This window comes from Dromiciops gliroides, chromosome 6, assembly GCF_019393635.1.
Source record: "Dromiciops gliroides isolate mDroGli1 chromosome 6, mDroGli1.pri, whole genome shotgun sequence".
In the NCBI taxonomy this organism is placed as follows: domain Eukaryota; kingdom Metazoa; phylum Chordata; class Mammalia; order Microbiotheria; family Microbiotheriidae; genus Dromiciops; species Dromiciops gliroides.
In genome coordinates this window covers 189,433,230-189,452,071 of record NC_057866.1, presented here as the reverse complement: position 1 = coordinate 189,452,071, position 18,842 = coordinate 189,433,230, and the positions used below count along the sequence as shown (strand labels likewise).

At 42.5% G+C, this 18,842-nt stretch overlaps 1 protein-coding gene and 1 long non-coding RNA gene across 3 annotated transcripts in view; one reads left to right on the top strand and one right to left on the bottom strand.

The window, feature by feature from the left end:
* Positions 1–11,587, bottom strand: part of LOC122732623 — an 85,382-nt gene extending 73,795 nt beyond the window's left edge. The window contains exon 1 of the long non-coding RNA XR_006353632.1: positions 11,364–11,587. This is a non-coding gene — a long non-coding RNA (uncharacterized LOC122732623). The remainder of the gene's footprint in view (positions 1–11,363) is intronic.
* A 2,024-nt stretch (positions 11,588–13,611) lies between these two features.
* MFAP3L (microfibril associated protein 3 like) overlaps positions 13,612–18,842 on the top strand; it is a 75,665-nt gene continuing 70,434 nt past the window's right edge. The window contains exon 1 of one of the 2 annotated variants that reach the window (XM_043971078.1): positions 13,612–13,735. The gene's annotated coding sequence lies outside the window, so the exon portion shown is untranslated. Of the gene's footprint in view, positions 13,866–18,842 lie in introns of both variants that reach the window. The other variant, XM_043971077.1, reaches the window with a different exon arrangement.

The window sequence follows — 18,842 nt, the reverse complement described above, 5'->3', positions numbered from 1 at the left end:
CTTGAACATGCTTATAAAGAGTGGAGAAGAAGCAAATGAATGGGGAGAAATTGAGAATTATGTTGTGTCAAACATTTTTATTATTATTATTTAACTTTTGATAAAATTCAAGATATCATTCTTATCCAACTTGAAGCTACCACAAAGCTAGAAGGGATGGTTAACGTCCTGGATGAAGAAGTCTGGGTTATGCCAGGAAGACCTCAACTTGGTTACGAGGACATGAAGGGATATCTCTTAAATCTCAACAGGCAGATTTTTGTACCTACCTTGCCACTACCTAGAGCCAGTGATACATGTCCAATAGAGATCTATTGGGGTAAAGTGCTTAACTGTATAATTTGACTGTGTTAGCAAGATAGAGTCTGTCTTTCCATTTAATTCAAATGATAAAAGTACGCAAAAATTAATGAAGCCCATGCCACTATTTTATTTTTGCCAAAATAATATGGCAATCAATCAATCAACAAGTATTTATTGAGTGCCTACTATATACCAGGCACTGTGCCAAGTGCTATAGATACAAATACAAAGAATTAAACCATCCCTACTCTCAAGGAGCTTACAATCTAATGGGGGAGACAAGTTCCTAAATAAGTTTATGCAGAATAAATATAAAAAGAATAAATAAATAGTGTGAGAAGAACACTAGCAGTTGAGAGGACCAGGAGATGCTTAGTGTAGATAGTGGTGCTTAAGCAAGGATTCAAAGTGTGGGGACCAATTTTTAATTGGGGAGTGTTAGATAAGTGGCTCGCCGCAATATTGGGCCAAGGAAGGAGACTGGCAGCCTCCCTGAAAACAGAACAAGATTTATTTTAACAAGAACGAACTTTAAAAAAAAAAAAGATCAGTAGGATCAAGGGAAAGGAAATAAAATGGGGAAAGGGAAATTATACAACTTAAAAAACACCACTACCCAGGAATCAGCTGAAAATACACCACAGTCTCTTCCAGCGCCTTCTGGCTTCCAGCTAGAATGCCAGCACCCCCACACAGTCCCCAGCCAATTGGCTGGCTGCTCTGACAGTCACATGACTGCCCTCACTAGGCTTCCAATCATTATAATTTTGCCAGGCCCACTTAGGTGTCAGCTAGTGGTGATGATGTAAGGTGCCAGCGCCATGGCAACAGCTACAACCAGTGGGTGGAGCCACCGTGGGGTTTGCGGAGCCCCAGACCAGTGCAGAGGTTTTTCTTTCAAATTCTAGCCAAAAGATGGGGTCATAAAAACCTCAAATAACAATTAATTCGTTACAAAAGAAATAGAGGGACAGATCAAGGACACCATCCTTTCAAAGAATGAGGAAGGGCGAGGGCAAAGGTATGGAGATTGTGGATTGATTATTGTGAATGAAGAACAGAAAGAAGACCAACCTAGCTTGATTCACAGAGTAAGAGAATAAGTAACAAACATTGAGGCTACAATGATAGGTGGGATCATGTTGTGAAGGGCTTGAAAAACTAACAAAGATTTACATTTTATCCTAATAGCAACAGAGAGACATTGGAGTTGCTTGAGTTGGGGAATGACATAGATTGAGCTGAGTTTTTTTGTGTTGTTGTTTTTTGTTTTTTTTTTTATAGATTGAGTTTAAAGAAAGTCACTTAGGCAACTACATGGAAGATGTACTGGAGTAGAGAGAAGCTTGAGACAGAGAGACCAATTGGGAGGCTATTGCAATAATCTAGGCACGAGGTCATGGGAACCTAAATTAAGACGGTGTCTATTACAGTAGCAAGAAGAAGTCCAATGCAAGAGATGTTGTAGAGGTAGAAGTGTCATGATTTGGCAACTGATTACATATGTTGGCAGAAGTAGAGTAAGGTAGCAAATTACAGAGTCCATAAGAGATCAAGTTTCTGCAGTTCTGCCTGGGATCATCTGGAATGCACTTGGCTCAGCCATCATACTGAGCTTGCTTGTTGTGACATGGATATTTAGGGCTCAAGTAGAAGTGAGCAAAATTAGCATAAAAAATAAGGTTGCTATTTGAAGGCAAGTCTCAAGGTGATTAATAAGGTTCTGTGAATATCAAGTAGAAGTTCCAGAGCCTCTATCAAACATTGAAATTGGTGAAGATTTCCTGAAAGGAAGGAAGAGTAGAGTAACACACCTTGACAAAGCTATCTTTTTCCCCCCAGAACATTGTGCCGTTCTTCATATACAAAGAAGAAGCAACTTACTGGCCATCAACTGGGTATATACTTATTCTTTTTTCCAATAATATATTTGCATGGTAGGGGCAGAATGGCAAAAAGTGCTAGGCTTGCAGTCCTGAGTTCAAATCCTACCTCAGACACTGTGGAACTTCAGGCAAATCACAAACACTATCCACTCTAGGTAGGGTTTGAATGCTTGGCAGTTCAGTTTGAGAAAGGACATCAGTGTTTGGTGCCTTGTCTTGCCAGGTGATCTTCAGAATCTTCCTCAGAAAATGCAATGGAAGTGATTCAATTTCCTGGCATGACAGCAGTATACTGTCCAGGGTTCACAGGCATCCAACACCGAGGTCAGCACAATAGCTCTGCTGACCTTTAGTTTGATAAGGAGCCTAATACCTCTTCTCTCCCACACTTTCCTTTGGAGCCTCCAAAACACTGAACTAGCTCTGGCAATGTGTGCATCCACCTCATCACCTATGTGTACTACCAAGGTAAGTGAACTTATCCACAGCATTAAAAAATTCTCCATTTGTTGTAACCAATGGTTTCACATATGAATTGTGTGGTGCTGGCTGGTGGAGAACCTGTGTTTTCTTGGAATTAACTGTTGGGCCAAAATTAGCACAGGCAGCAGAGAATCCATACGTATTTTGTTGCATCTCAGCTTCAGAGGCTGCATTAAGTACACAATAATTTATGAACAAAATGTCACACACCAACTCTCCTTCCACTTTAGTCTTGACTTGCAGCTTTTTCAAGTTAAACAATTTCCCATTAGAGTGGTAGCTGACCTTGATGCCATTTCCATTCGCATTAAAGGTGTCTAACAACATCATGCTAAAAACATGGGACTAAACACACAGCCCTGCTTCTCTCCAGTGGTGACTGGGAAAGCTCTGGAGTATCACCCATTATCCAAAACCCATTCAAGCATGTTCATGAAACTGGCATACAACATTGATGAACAACTCAAAGTAACCAAATTTTCCCATGATCTTCCACAAGCCCTAATGATTGACAGTATCAAAGGCCCTGGTCAAATGAACATTGTATCAGAGCCTCTGTTCTGCTCCTGGCATTTCTCCTGGAGTTGAGCAGCAAATACCATGTCAATTGTCTCTCAGCCTTTTCTGAAGCCACACTGACTCTTGGGTAGATGACTATCTTCCAGGTGAAAGATCAGCCTATTAAAGAGGACTCTAGCAAGAATCTTGCCAGCGATGACTAAGAGAGAGATAGTTATGCAATTGTCACTGGACAACCTTTTTCCTTTTCCTTCATAGAGATGGACAATGAAAGTATCCTTGAACTCCTGGGGGATAATCTCCTGTCATATAACCCAGAATATTTCAGCCAACTTTTATATAACAAGTGGGCCCCCTGCTTTGTAAATCTAAGATGGAATAGAATTGGCACCAGGTGCTTTGCCACATGAAAGGAGCTTAATGACATTCAAAAACTCTTCTTCAGTTGGAAGTTTGGCTAGAGAGGGATTGACTTCAACCTGAGGTATGTGGCAATGGCTTCAGCATTGGTTGATGATAATCTATTGAGAATACTATGGAAGGGTTCAGCCCATCTCTTCAAGATCATGTTCTTATCACTGAGTTTGTGTCTTGGTTTTCCCTGCCACCCTAGGAGCTTTTTATGGTCAAGTGTTTTGGGGTTTTTTTTGCTTGTTTTCTCATTTTCCTACCATATTTAGCCTATTTCTTGGCTTTTAAAGTTGGTCTCTGCTCATGTTGGGATAAGGAGACCCTGTCTTAAGCTTCAGGATTTTTTATGCTGCTGTTTTCAGAACTATTTCTGTGGATCAGCAACTTTTCTGTGTTTCTATGGTGGTGTAATTGGGGGAGACGTATGGTCATTGTTTTTCTGGTCAGTACTCTGGTCTACCCAGGAAGGGCTCTTGTTCCCCTGCAGTCACAAGCACTAACACTCCTCTTGGCCCTGGAACTGCAACCTGTAACCCCCATGGAGAGTAAAGTTGCCAATCAGCACCATCTGTACCCAGTTCCAACAGAGGATCCCCTATAATCTCTTTCTGACCAGTTGCCCAACCCCCTTACCATCTCTGGACTGAGAGCTCTGGGAGCTGCTGTTGTAGCAGCCTTCAAAACCCACTGCTGGTGTTGGTGCCACATGCACTATGCTTTGGATCAGCCTCCGCCCCAGTGTCACAGACCAATTATGTTTTCTTAGGCTGAAAATTGTTTCACCCTGACATTTTGTTGGCTCTACCACTCCAAAATTTGATTTGAGGTATTATTTTTGTTTTTCTTTCTTTTTTTTTTTGCAGGGCAATGAGGGCTAAATGACTTGCCCAGGGTCACACAGCTAGTAAGTGTCAAGTGTCTGAGGCTGGATTTGAACTCAGGTCCCCCTGAATGTATGTGAATTCCAGCTTTCTCCTTTGCCCTTTGAATTAAGTATCCAATACACTCTGGCTTGACATAGTCTCATGACTTGGTCCATTTTCCCTCTCTCAACTTTATTTTATTTTTTTTCCAGGAGGGTAATTAAAGAAAGCCAAAGGGAAAAGTCACACTTCATTACTATTTCCTCCAGGGGTCAGAGATTCAATTAAAAAAAAAAATTATGGGGGCAGCTAGGTGGTGCAATGGACTAAAGCACTGGCCTTGGATTCAGGAGGACCTGAGTTCAAATCCAGCCTCAGACACTTGCCACTTAACTAGCTGTGTGACCCTGGGCAAGTCACTTAACCCTCATTGCCCTGTCAAAAAAAAAATCCTTAGGATGATGGGTGCCTCCTTGCGTGCTCCACCCCCATCCCCCAAGAGAATCCTGAGAAATATGAACTAATACAGAGTGAAATGAGTAGAACCAAAAGAACAATCCACATGACAACAGTACTGCAAAGACAAACAACCCTAAAAGACCCTGATCAATTCAGTGGCCAATCATGTCTCAAGGGGACCCATGATGAAACATGCTCCCCACCTCCTGATAGAGAGGAGATGGACCCAAGATGTAGTAAGAGACACACATTTTTGGACACGGCCAATGCATGACTATTTTCTAGAATGTATTTATGCAGCCTATACTTACATTGCCTATTTAAGTTCAAAGTAGCCTTATCCCAACCCCCACTTTCATGGCCCAGTCAGGTCTCCCAGACCCAGAGTAAAGCTACAAATGATGGACTTTTGAAACCATTCCAAACATAGGCCACCAAAGAATGCTAACAACTTAACTTTATACAGAACTTCAAGATTTTCAGATTGCTCCCCTCCCAACAATCTAAGGAAGCAGGCAGATAAGCAGACATCACAGATGATGTTATCCTCATTTTACTGATGAAGGAGACGAGGCTCAGAAAGATTAAGTGACTGTGTGTAAGGTCACAAAAGGAGTCGGTGTCAGAGCTGGGATTTGTTCTTCTATCACCAAACCCAGTGCTCCCTTTCTGTGACACAAAAACTAGATAAACTGCTTCAGCTTATAAGTCAGTGAACTTCTTGAGATGGGGTCGAGGATGTAAAATAATATATGTCACGGATGGGTTTATTGTTGCAGTAATCACTTCCATGAAAATTCATATGTCATGTTTAATTTTTAAAAAATTTCCACTGTAAATAAGTCATAAGAGAAGAGTCACTGACTAATTTGTTTTCTTGTAAAAACTCAGCATTCTAGTCTTTTCATAAATAAACTGTCATGACAAATTATAGGATGTTTCTAAAATTGTATGGCAGATCTGGAACATTTATTTTATAATAAATTAAACTATATTTATAAGTCTTGATTTCCCCTCATTCAATATAGAAGCTTCACTGGTCCAGGCTAATGCATCTAATCCATCCTTGCATGAATTATTTGGCCAATTTCTTCAGATGACATCAAAACCAAATTGTATTGAAGGTCATGCACCATGCCTGGTGTGACATTCATTTGCATATACAGGAATGATTGATTGGGTCTTAGGTTTGTTTCTGTGGTGACGCTGCTTGATTCTTACGTAATGCAACCTCCTTATCTAAAAAACATATCAATATGCATTCAGTTAATTAAGGTACCAATTTCATGGTGGGAAGGGGAAGGTATCTTTTCTAAAAATTTTCTCTCTTAATATTCTTCTAACAAGCATGCTGCTGGCCTTGGAACTGAGCCCCTGGAGTGATCAGGGTTGTGCTTTGGAGGGAGGGGGGAAGGGTCGATCTTATTGGGAAGCAGAGCCATGTAGGGAAAAGAAGGCTGGATATGGAATCAAAGGATTTGACTCCTGGTTCTGCCACTCGTGTGACACAAGGAAAATCACTTCATCTCTCTAGTCCTCAGTACCCTCATCTGTAAAATGGGGAAGCTGGACTAGACCTTTGGGGTCCTTTCTAGTCCTAAAATCCATGATCTAATGATCCAATGAGTTCTAAGGTCCCCTTCACCTCTAAAAATGCTAAGTATTGGAGGCTAGAGTTTAAGCTTAGGTCTTCAGATTTCTTGTTTGGTACTCTTTTCATTTCAACATATGCCTTCTCAAATAAAATAAAATCCTTGTTCATAAATCCAAACAATTAGGCAAATAGTCTTTGGATGCAGATGTCTTCCTAAATACCATTTGTTAGTAATGTTATGCATGGGATACATACAGGCTTTTCAGTAGGAATTCTCTTTGTTTCTAATCTCTTTCCCTCTTATCCTTCTCATCAGTGAAATTAAATCATTATTAAAGATGATCAGAATTATCAGAAAGATCAATCTGCTTAATATTAAATATTATGGTAAAAATGGTAAGATGATAATATATGCAATCATATATGTGCATTGACATATATTCACATATATATACAAGTGCTTTGGCTTAAAGTGAAGTCGTTATCTAACCATTTCCCTCATGGATGATATGCAACCCATTGACTTTTAACATAATTAAATGTAATATTCATGAGAGACAGTCAATGGTTCTTGAAGACTAGCAAGGCCCCTGCCCTGACAAGCTCTGTCCATTTTCAAGAATTAGTAGCCCAGGCTGTAAGACACACATAAGCCTGCAGCATTAGAAAGTACTAGAATCAACCAGTCATAATCTCCAAGCGGTTGCTTTATATTCTTACTCTATTTTCTTCTTGATTGATTTATTCCATTATTATGTCTTTCCTTCCTTCAAACAGCACCTAGAACAGGGTCTTTTACACAGCAAAGACTTAAGAAAGAGTATTTCACTGAATGAATGAAGCACCTACTACATGCAAGACACCATGATTCTTACTAGAATTATGTCATTGCTAATTGCTTATTAGCAATTATTGAGTTCTACCTATAAACCATCCTTTATTCCAAGAAACACGAGTTATTGTGTCATTTAAATACGTTTTAAGAAAGCTGCCATATATGTTCATAAATATAATCATATTGACATTCATCCTGTTATATGAATATTAACCTTCAAGAAATTGAATTTGTTCCTATTAAAGTAGCAAGGTAGTCTTGTGGAATTTAATAGCAGAGGTGGCAACAAATTACGATAAGTCGATGAGCCACAATGCTGACAAAGAAACCACTAAGAAAATGTACCTAAATATTGTATTGCTTTTGTGTTACCACATTAATTTATTCATTCATACAACAAGCATTGATGGAACCTCTCTGGGTTTTTTCTGCCTTTTGGTGGATGCCAAAAGTGGGGAAGAAAATTTTTAGACATGAACTGCAACATTTCAACAAAGATAAACACAGAATCAATAGCCAAGCAGAATGAAATCTAAATTCTAAACAGAGTTCCAGACCCCCTGAGTAAAGCCAATATCTACCTTTTAAAATGTTTACAACTAGAGCTTTAATGAGGACCAGACAATTGGAACTCTGTTCAGGTTCCTGAAATTTGGAGGGGATGAATAACCCTTGTACTTCCTTTAGCAGAAGAAACAAACAAATTTGGCAACTAGTTAGCAAGAATAATTAATTAAAATTGGAAGTTATGAAATGAACAATTTCCCCTACCCATCTACCCCAATAAACATAGACATATCCTTTTTTTTTTTTTTTTTTTTTGCAGGGCAATGAGGGTTAAGTGACTTGCCCAGGGTCACACAGCTAGTATGTGTCAAGTGTCTGAGGTCACATTTGAACTCAGGTCCTCCTGAATCCAGGGCCAGTGCTTTATCTACTGTGCCACCCAGCTGCCCCCAAACATAGACATATCCTAAGTGAGTTTATCCTTAGTATGGTCCATTTTGTTCCCTTCTTCCACAAAAGTTTCCCTAGGAGCAATCTCCTAGTGTCCTAACGTCTCTATCCTTCCCTACAATTGAATTTTTCTTAAAAAGTTGAATTAAGAGCTTGCCTAGGTAGAACTCTGCTTGCATCTCAAGATTTCTTATATCATCCTACCAGCAAATTCTGGAAATCCTGTGTAAAAGTTAGGTGGAGGCCACAAAGCTTATGTAAGCCCAGCAGTCAGAACAAACAAGGACCAGAGGTGATAGCATGTTTGGACAGTAAGATAAATGCAAGTCTGTTGAGCCTGATCGACCCCATGGCCTTAAAGTTGAGGGGGCAGAGTCTCGGAGAGTTATTGGATCATCATACCTCATCATTACAGATTGTGAGGTACCTGAAGGCTGATACCCAGGCACCAGGAAGGTCCTAAGTATAAGGCAGGGGATAAGAAACAGAAATAATACACTTAGCTCTCCTGGCTACCTGCCCAAGAACCAAGTTAGCAAAAGAAGCTGATCCTTAGGACAACAGTTTATCACTAAGACTACACTCAGTGTTTTTTCAGTTTGGTAAGAACTACTAGAATTTGGGATCAGTTGGTACAACCTTCCAAATCCCAGGGTGACCTCCATATCATAATGAGGCATCAGGGTAGTACTTAAAAAAGGAAGATAGTTTTTTGTTTTTGTTTTTTAATGTGGGTCAAATGAATTTTTGTGGTCTGGTTTGGAAATCTAACCACTGTTTATAAAACTGTTTCTATGAGAAAAATTCATGAATTCCAAACAATTAAAGTGTTTGAGCCTAGTTGTAAATTAGGGGTTGCCTGTGGGACCAACTTTCAAAAATGCCCTTGGGAAGCAAGATTAAGTTCTACCACATAACCTAGCACACATAGCTTCTAAACTCTTTTCTTCTTTCCTTAGCCCCATACCTATCCATTACCCTACAACCTACTGCAGAGTAGAGACAGAGAGCTACCATTTATATAGAGCTTTAACGTTCACAAAGTATTTTCCATATATTATCTTATTTGATCCTCACAATCACTTACAGGGTGGGGGGGTGGTTAGAGAGGTGCTATTATTATTATTCCCCTTTTTACAGATAAAGAAATTAAGGTTAAGTGACTTGCTCAGAGTCACAAGGGTAGTGAGACCACTTTAGAAAGTTAGTGTCTAAGAAAAGATTCAAATTCAGGTTTTCCTATGCAGAGTCCAAGTCCAGAGCCCCCTAGCTTCCTTAAGGCATTCTTATCTAGCACCTTCCCCTAACCCAAAGCCCTGTTCAAATTCAGGCATCTTAGGTACTTGATAAGCACTCTTTCATTTCTCTCTGACCCCCAGGCCACCCATCATGATACACGGACACAAATCTCATCCCCAGAACAACCTAGGATACCATAGTTCTCTACTAAGAAGCATGTAAACCGACTCTGATAACGAATTAAGTCATCTTTCCCATAAAATACATTTTGTTATCAGTGATGATAATGGAATTTTAAGTTGATCTTCATCTGAAATAATTAGGTCCCATTGAAATATTATCTCATGATCTCAGGTCTGGCAATCATTACAATGGTTAGACATAGAATAACATGTCCTTAGATATTAGTTCATTTCTTTCCCCAAAGATGTAATTTGAACTGAGGACACAGATCCAATAGCAGTTTCACAAAAGGAAGGTTGGCCCCAGGCCATCAGTGATCTCAAGGTTAAGGAGGGGGTTCAAAGAGTCCTCAAAATAGGCCTGGCACCCACTTCAACTCCATTCCCTAAGTTGCCCCTTTGTTTCCCCATACACACAATACACACCTCACTTGTAGGGGAAGGCTTTGGACCAGAGATGTTAGAGGTTTGAGTCTAACTCTGAGTGGAAAAGCTCATCTAAGAAACATCTGGGTTGGTATGAAGGATCCCTGCATCTTTTTTTTTTTTTTAACATCATGGTATTCTCCAATGGCAGGTGATTGACATTTCTACTTCTATTCAGTAAGGAAAGCCAATAAACTGAATAATAAATGCAAAAAAAAAATAACCAACCAAAATAGAGACTGATTCAAATGATCACAATTTCAGACTTTAAAAAAAAAGTGCTTTTACTCCCAACAGCCCTGTGAGGTAGGTAGTGCAAATATTCTTATTCCCACCTCACTTTAAAAACCAAACAAACAGAAAAGCAAACAGGCCTACAGAGGACAAGTAGGATCACTCATGATTACACAGCTAGAAATAGAAGAACCTTTCCTAAAATGTGGGTTAAAAATACCTTTCCCATACATATCCAAAATAATTTGCAGCATCTGTGTTGGTCCAGGAATATGAGTTCTCTGAGGGGCAGAGACAGTTTTTTGCCTTTCCCTACATCGTCAAGGTTCAGCACAGAGCCTGACATCGTAGGTACTTAAATGCTAGTTGACAGTCACTGACCATATGATAGACAGCTCACCTCCGGGGCCTGTGTTTGATAGGTGGAGAATGGGGAAGAGAGAGGGGAGTGCATCCAAGGTTCTCCAAGAAAAAAAAGAGGGAATATAATACAGTATTGCATTCGAGGGATAAAGCAACAGATTTCATCAAAAAGTTCTCTTTAGGACAGGGGTGTGACAAGCACAGCTTAAAATATCAGGTATTTATTAAAATATCCCCATCACCAGTGGAATGCCGTTAGCTCCCTGAGGACAGGCACTGTTTAATGTTTTGTTGTTGGGTTACTTTTTGTTGTTTTTGGCTTTTTGGTCTTTGCATCCTTGGGTCTTTGCACAATAAATTTTCGCTGGTGACCTGTGTTGTTAAAAAGGCAATTAAAGTGGATAGAGCACCGGCCCTGGATTCAGGAGGATCTGAATTCAAATCCGACCTCAGACACTTAACACTTACTAGATGTGTGACCCTGGGCAAGTCACTTAACCCCAATTGCCACACACACACACACACACACACACACACACACTCACACACACACACTCACACACACACACAAAGAAAAAGGCAATTGAAGGCCCTCGAAAAAGGTCTCACATTTCTTGGGGCTGAAAAAGGAGAAGGCTGAGAAGTTCTCAGGGAGAAAACTTGAGTTCCAGTTCCAAAGACGCCGCAAAATAAATAAATAAATAAAAATAAAAATAAAACACCATCTCCCGGCTTCATTCTCGCTCCGGGGTGGGCTGGGGGTGGGGTGCGGAATGAAGCCTTGGGGGGTCCTCCGCAAGCTTCGCGTGTTCCGCAGGTGCTCACGCGCGAGGCCCGGGTCCGCATCCCTCCCCTCGCCCTCCCCGGGTCGGCTCGCGATCCCGCCCTTGACCTTCACCGCAGCGATTAGCGAAGGAAGGCGGCCGAGCCTGGCCCCGCCGCGAGCATGCTCAGTGGAGCCCTGACCTAGTTCTGCGCCTCCCGGCGAGGGGGACCAAAGCTGCCTCGGGCCACTTGTATTTGTGCCGGGGCCCAGGAAGGGAAAGGGGGAAATAAGTACTCCGTGGAGGGGCACGGCTGCCAAGAGAAGCTTCCTCCGTGTCAGCAAACCCTGACCTAGCGACGGAACATGCCCAGTGAGTCCTGGAGGCTCCGAGGCAGAGTCGCTATGGGAAGGACTCAGCTTCTCCGGGTCTTAGCAGAGGCTGCAAGGGAATGGAAAAGCGATGCAACCCTTAAAAGGAGTGGGGCGGGGAAGGAGGCGGGTCCGGGGGAGGATGGGCTACGGCGGAGGGGAGGAGCTTGGAATTCAGTCCTCACAGACTAACACCACCACCCCCTTACTCTAAGTCTTGGCAAGGCCACCCTATGGATGTAGTGTTATTCTCTAGGGTTGGTGTACACGCACGCACACACACGATTCTCCCAGCAGAATGTAGAAAGGTTTGACTTTAGAAGTGGCAGCAAACAAACCTAAGAACACATTGAGAGCTAAGGTGCTCTGCTGGGTGGCGCAGAGGTTGGAGCCTTGGACCTGGAGTCTGGAAGAGCCAAGTGCAAATTCAATCCCAGATATTTATTTTACCTGTTTGACCCTGGGCAAGTCATTAACTAGTTTCCTCATCGATAAAATGGGCATAAGTACTTGCCTCCCAGATTTGTTGTGAGGATAAAAAGAGTTAATGTTAAAGTGCCACATAAATGCTAGGTATCTTCTCTGGGAAACACAGTGGGGCAAGCAAGATGCGCTTTTCCCCTTCTTTTATCCTTAAACTAGTCTGAAATGCATTATTTTTGGCGGGGGGGGGGGGGGCGCGGGGAAGTAGACTTGCTTAAATGCTCCATCCTCTCGGTATCCATCTGATTCCCCACCCACCAATGTATGCCCACAGCACCTTTTCCCCTTTCTTGGAGTTCTCATTCGCCCTAGCTATCTATCAAAGTCAACAGTCCCTAATAGCATGTGAGATTATTTGATTCCCAACTTGCAGGCTGGCGTCCCTCGCCTCTTGCAGAAGCTAGAACTCGAACTCAGAAGAGTTTGAGGACAAATTCCACCTGCTTGCTAGCTATATAGGACCTCATAATATAAAGGGTCCTCGTCACTCTTCAGAATGTCTGTTTTCTTATCTGGAAAATGTTGCTTATTCCTCCTATACCACCTGCCCCACCGAACTGTGATGAAGATGGGATGACAAGAGAAAGATTTAGAGTTGAAAAGGACCTCGGAGGCCATCGAATTCAACCCCTTGTTGTATAAATGGGGAAACTGAGGCCCGGGGATATCAAATGACCCACAGACTAACAATAAAACTGATATTAGAACTTCAAATGCAGGATCCTTTCCACTGGACCGTGCTGACGCAATCCAGGCCATACGTGATTGGTTAATAGGTGCTAGAGTCGGGATGTGAACTCAGGTCCTAGATGCTGTGCTTGAGAGCACTCTGAACCACAACACTACGTTATTTTTGATATTAAACTAGACAAAAATGAATTTTAAGAGGAGGTTGGAGCTGTGGTTTATAGAACTACCCAACCTGCTTGGGAACAACTTGTACTTGCAGATACCTTTTTTCCTAGCCCATTGACAGCTCTCCTCTCCCTCCCCTTCCTTTTGCCCCTCCCCTTCCTCCCCCTTTTCCCTCTTCTCCTTCTCCTTCTCTCATCCCGCCCCCTAGGCAGGTTTCATCTCCTGGGAACTGGGCGGTTCCCTTTTCCTTTCGACCCCACCCCCGGCTACTCTTCCTCTGGTTGCTGCTAAAACCAGGAAGAACGGAGTTGCCTCCCTGCAACTCCTCCGTGACTCCGGCAAGCCAGACTGGGCATGCTCAGCAGCCCGGCAGGTTTTTTTTGGCCGCCCGTGGGTAGGCAGCTCTTGCTCTCCCGCAGCCTGCAGCATGCAGCCAGTGCATCCCTGAGGAAGCGGCGGCAGCGGCGGCGGCGCACGGAGGAGAAGATCGGGGCACTGGCCGCTCGCAGTAAGCACTGCTCTGGGGCTCGGGCGCGCAGGCGAGGGAACCAGCCAGAGATGGAGGCGCTCAGCCCGGTCTCGCCGGGCTGGTGATGGCGCGTGTGGCACAGGCTGGCTACCTGAGTGGCAGCGTTCAGGTTAGCGAGGGCGCCCGCCGAGGGGAGGAAGGAGAGGGGTGGGGAGTGAGAGCCGGCGGCGGCGGCGAGCGCCCAGGGCGCGGGGACCGGAGACTCCGGGGCTGCGAGCTGCCAGGGTAGCTAGCGGCCGAGAGTGAGGGGCTGCGCCCGGCGTTTAGCCCCAGCTAACTTTGGGCTGACCAGCCCAGCTAATGGGGAGGCTGCGCGCTAGGGCGAATGTCGGGCATGGTGACGAGTGAGCGAGCTTCTCCGAGGGGCGCAGGATGCGGCAGAAGCCAATGGAGGGGTGGCTGGGGAGAGCGCAGCAGCGGGCAGCCTGCCGGGGACCTGGAACCCAGGAGCGGCTGGGTGCCGGGACTAGAATGCCGGGGCTAGCAGACAGCCTCGGTCCCGCAGTTGGATGGACCATGATTAACCTTCAGAGAGAAGGGGAGTCTGTTCACCTCTGCGCGCTTGAGGAGCTGCCAGGACACCGCTCCTCGGTGGTCAGAAGAGGGCGGTGGGAATCTGGATTTTTTTTGCAACTCCTGGGGTGTGTTGGTTGGCCTCCAGTGCCTCAGTTTCCCACTCCCGAACTGAAGTGTAAGATGTGTTGGGGGGGGGGGGTTCATTGGGAAGCTCTGGGAGCCCGCGAGGCGTAAGTATGTGGGAGGCGGCGGAGGGGGGGGGGGTGCGGGTGTCTTTTGATCAACGATGCCGCAGAAGCACACGGAGCTGAGCTGTCAGTAAGAAGTGCGGCATGACATTACTGAGGGTGGGCTCAAGTTTCTACTAGAAGATGAAGCTTGGGCAAGTTAGCATCGAATTGTTTCATAGGATGAAATGTGGAAACGTACCTCAGCTGTTTTTAAAACAGACCTTTTTCTGATTTAAAAACACATACAGAGTGCTAGTAGCTGAACCTATTTTCTTTAAAAAAAAAAAAGGCTCTTACCCCAAGAAAAGACTATACTGAGTTTGCAGTTTTTGAAAACAAGCCAGCAAAAAAAAAAGTTAAGATTTTTCAGTGCCATTATCTGCCCACACTGCAGAATTTAAACTACTATTAGAGCTAAGTTGTCAATGTATTTAAAGGTGCCTGGAGTGAAGTTATAGTTATTATGACAGACTGTACTTTGCCCTTCGTTTTAAATTCAAAACTTGGAAACCTAGCTCACGTGTAATGTTTAATGCATAACGAAATGGTAGAGGCAGCTTGGTAGGGTGGAAACAAAAGTGGTCTTGGAGTCCAAAGCCTGCCTTTCTCCTTTACTTTAAATGTGTGACCTGGGCTCTGTGTTCCTCAGTTTCCTCATCTTCAAAATGGAGGTCATAATAGCACTTGTTTCACTGACCTCTCTGGGTTGTTTTCAGGAAAACAGTCAGCCTTAAAGCCATTGCTCTGTAAATGTGCATTTATTATATAGAGATAGAGACTAGATCTGTGATTTCATTAGTTTTGGAAATTTTTTTTTTCTACGTAGAGCAGAAGCACCTTCTCTTCAAACTATAGTCTGAGTGCCTCGGAGCCCTCCGAGCTGCTCTGGTCTCACTGCCAGCTCTTGTCAGATGTGGGATTTCACCTCAGGTCTTTCTGGATGCAGGGCTAGCTCTCTATTCACTATGCCAATCTGTTGCTCACATTATTTTATTATATTACTTATGACATTTTCCCACTTTTGTTTGGCCATGAAACACAGGGGCATTGTTAAGCAAAGTGGTTTAAGCTGACAAGCAGATGCTTTATCTTAAACAGAGAGTACAGTAGTCTATAATCATTTTACCTTCTTAATTGTTACACATGGAGTAATTGACCCATTGGAAGATTTCTTCTCTAGTGACCCCATTGGTCCCACTCCAAATCAGAATAAATACTTAAGGTTAAAAAAATACTTAGGATCACTTAAAACCACTGGAATTACAGAATAAGACTTCAGATAAGCAAGATAAGCAAACCCTTGCCCCAGTAGGAACTAATTAAGTAGTCTTTCTGTGATTTTCTAATTCCTCAAATCTAGGTACTCAAAGTCTCAATAGCACCTTTAACAACCATTCTTTCCTGCCTGCAGTATGCAGAGGGCTTGTGCCTTTAGATGGGTTTGTCAAATGTGAATTTCAAAGTTCTTGATTTCTCTGTCCTTAAACCATTGCTTTTGAGTAGGCTTTACAACTGTTCCACTTTCTACGATCCAATTTTTCCAAATGTTTCCAATTTCTAGGGGTCTGATCATCCCTTTTGTTAGTAGGGATAAGATAGATTGATAAGATGGATGGATGGATGGATGGATGGATGGATGGATGGATGGATGGATGGATGGATGGATGGATGGATGGATGGATGGATAGATGATGGGTAGGGTAGATAGGTAGGTAGGTAGGTGGGTGAGTAGGTAGGTGGGTGGGTTGGTAGATATATACACATGTTTTCTAATCCACTGCTTGGAAAATACCATATACAGGTCGGGAAAAACAACCTAAGAACTTTTGTTTCAGGTGTCTCAATTTTTTTGAGGAGCAACTTGGTAATTGCAAAAAGGTTAACATAGCATAGAGTGTTTAGCTAAATTTTATGAAACTGAGAAATAGCTTTTGTACCATTAACAGACCCACACGAAGACCTAACTATTCTTTCCAGAGCAGAAGTTGGTAAAAGGGTCTTCTGGGGACTCCATTCCAACAGCATTCAGTTGCTAAGAGTAAAAAGCCCTTGTCAAGAAGTGGTCCTTGGTTACTCAAGATCCAACTCCCATATAAGCATATTTAGTGTTCTTTAAGGCAAGTGATTTTTGACATTCAAAGATGATGTAAATAACACCAGCTTCCAATAGATTTGGAGGGTTAGTGAATGGGATCATTTGGTGCATGACTACACACTTTTCTGGAAGGAAATAAATAATCCCTTTAACAGAGTATGGCCCAAGGGAAAATTCAAAATAATTCAGTTTTAAGAGTTCTGATAACATTACCCTAAAGTTGTCAGAAAATTCTCTCTAGCACAGATGGTTGTTAGTTTTTACTAGTTTAATAGGTTCTTGAATTAAAAATTAGAGAAATTGAGTTAATTGTGAATTTAAAAAATCTCCATAGTTTAAAACTGTCAAAAATGACTAATAAACCACATTAATCCCCAAGGACACTCCTAAAAGGTTGTCCACTGAGGTTGTGTTGTCCTAGCAAGTGCCACTACTTGAGGGATTAAAGAGAGGTCTCTTCTTTAGACCTTGCCCTTAGAGATATAGTCCTGCCCCTGAGTTCATGGTCTTCAGACACATTACTCAGTCAACCATTCAGAGTTCAAGAAATTGCTTCCCTACACTATAAAGAATCTTACAGTACAAGGTACATTAAGATTAGCAAGGATACACCATATTTACAAAGGTTAGCTTTTAAAAAGATCACCCTTTTAGAAACATGTTCTTCATTCTGGACTCTTTCTGTTTGGTTCTCAGAACTCAGACCTTATTCCACTGGAGGGGGCCATCCGAAAAATCTGATGCCTTTTGTTAACTTCATTTATTTGTAGTAACAGGCCAAGCCAGAGCTGTACTTTTATGGCTATCCTCAAAACCTGAGGAAGGAGAATTCTTTTGTCTGAATTCTTCAGGTACTTCCCAGTCCACCTCCATTCTTGTAAGTCAGAATTAACTTGTTGATCAAATCGGTCTCTCAGAGATTTAATTCCTCATCTGCAGTGGAGCATGCTGAGCTAGAGGACCTCTGAGATCCCTTTCAACTCTTAATCTATGATCCAAATGGATTATCCACTTAATTCCTCTTTTTTAAATCTCATTTTCCTAGCCTCTTGTTCCCTGCATTTCCCTACTGAGAGTGCCCTTCTCCCTACCCCATATCCTACAAATCCTTCTAGGCCCAGTTTAGATCCTTCTTACTACATGAAGTTGTCTTTGTTCAGCCCAACTGGAAAGGATACCTTTGAACTACACAGTACATATTGCCAGTACATTCATAAACCACTTAACACTTTACAGACTGGTTTGTATCTGATATGTCTATATTTCTTATCACTGAGTAGAGACCTTGTCTTAGTATCACAGTATTTTTACACATAGTAAGTAGGTACTTGGATAAACATTTATTGAACCAATGAATGAGCAGGTGAATAGGATTCTCTTGTCTTTAATAGATTTTTGCCCCTGTTATCCTGAGGCACCAGTATCTGCTCCCCTATTTTCAGTTTCCTGCCAATAGGTTACAGCTTTAGTGGTCAAAAGTACCTACTTCTACAAAAGCCATTTTATAGGGGTTTAAGTCACACTATATATTGTCATATGTATGATGCAGTTCGTATGTTAGATAACCAACATGCTTATATTTATATGGTACTGAAAATGCTCTCTTGAAAGTCTTTCAGTAACATTCTTAATCACCAAATTCATTGGCCTTTTCATAGGATCAAATATTTATAGTTGGAAGGGCCCTTAAGGACCACTGAGTTCATCCTCTTCATTCTATAGATGAGGAAACTGAACCCTAAGATTAAGGGATTTACCTACTGAAGTGAGGTTTGAACTTAGATCCTCTTTACTTCAAGCCCATTGCTCCATCTGCTGTTCCTCACTCCCTCACTCTTCACGACATCCCTCACTCTTCAGGACATCCCATGTTTCTCCTCCAGTTAACCCTGTTGCATCTCTCCTTCTGCAAACTTCACACCCTTTGTTTCTAGGACAATGAGACCTCCCTTTACCTTTCTAATAGTTCCATCTCTGGCTAATTACTTGGGTCTATTTCTTCCTCCTCTTCCCTAGATGCAATCATTTTACCAGGGTCTTCACTCAGCCCCCATTTCTCAAGAATGGCAATGTGGCATAATGGAAACAACCATGAATTTTAGATCAAGGATCTGGGTTTGAATCCTGGCTCGGTCATTTACTAGGTCTGTGGTCTTGGTCCATACCTAACTCTCTCTTTGGATTTCAGGTTCATCGTCTGTGAAATGTGGACATTGGGCTAGATGATCTTGAATGTGCCTTCCAG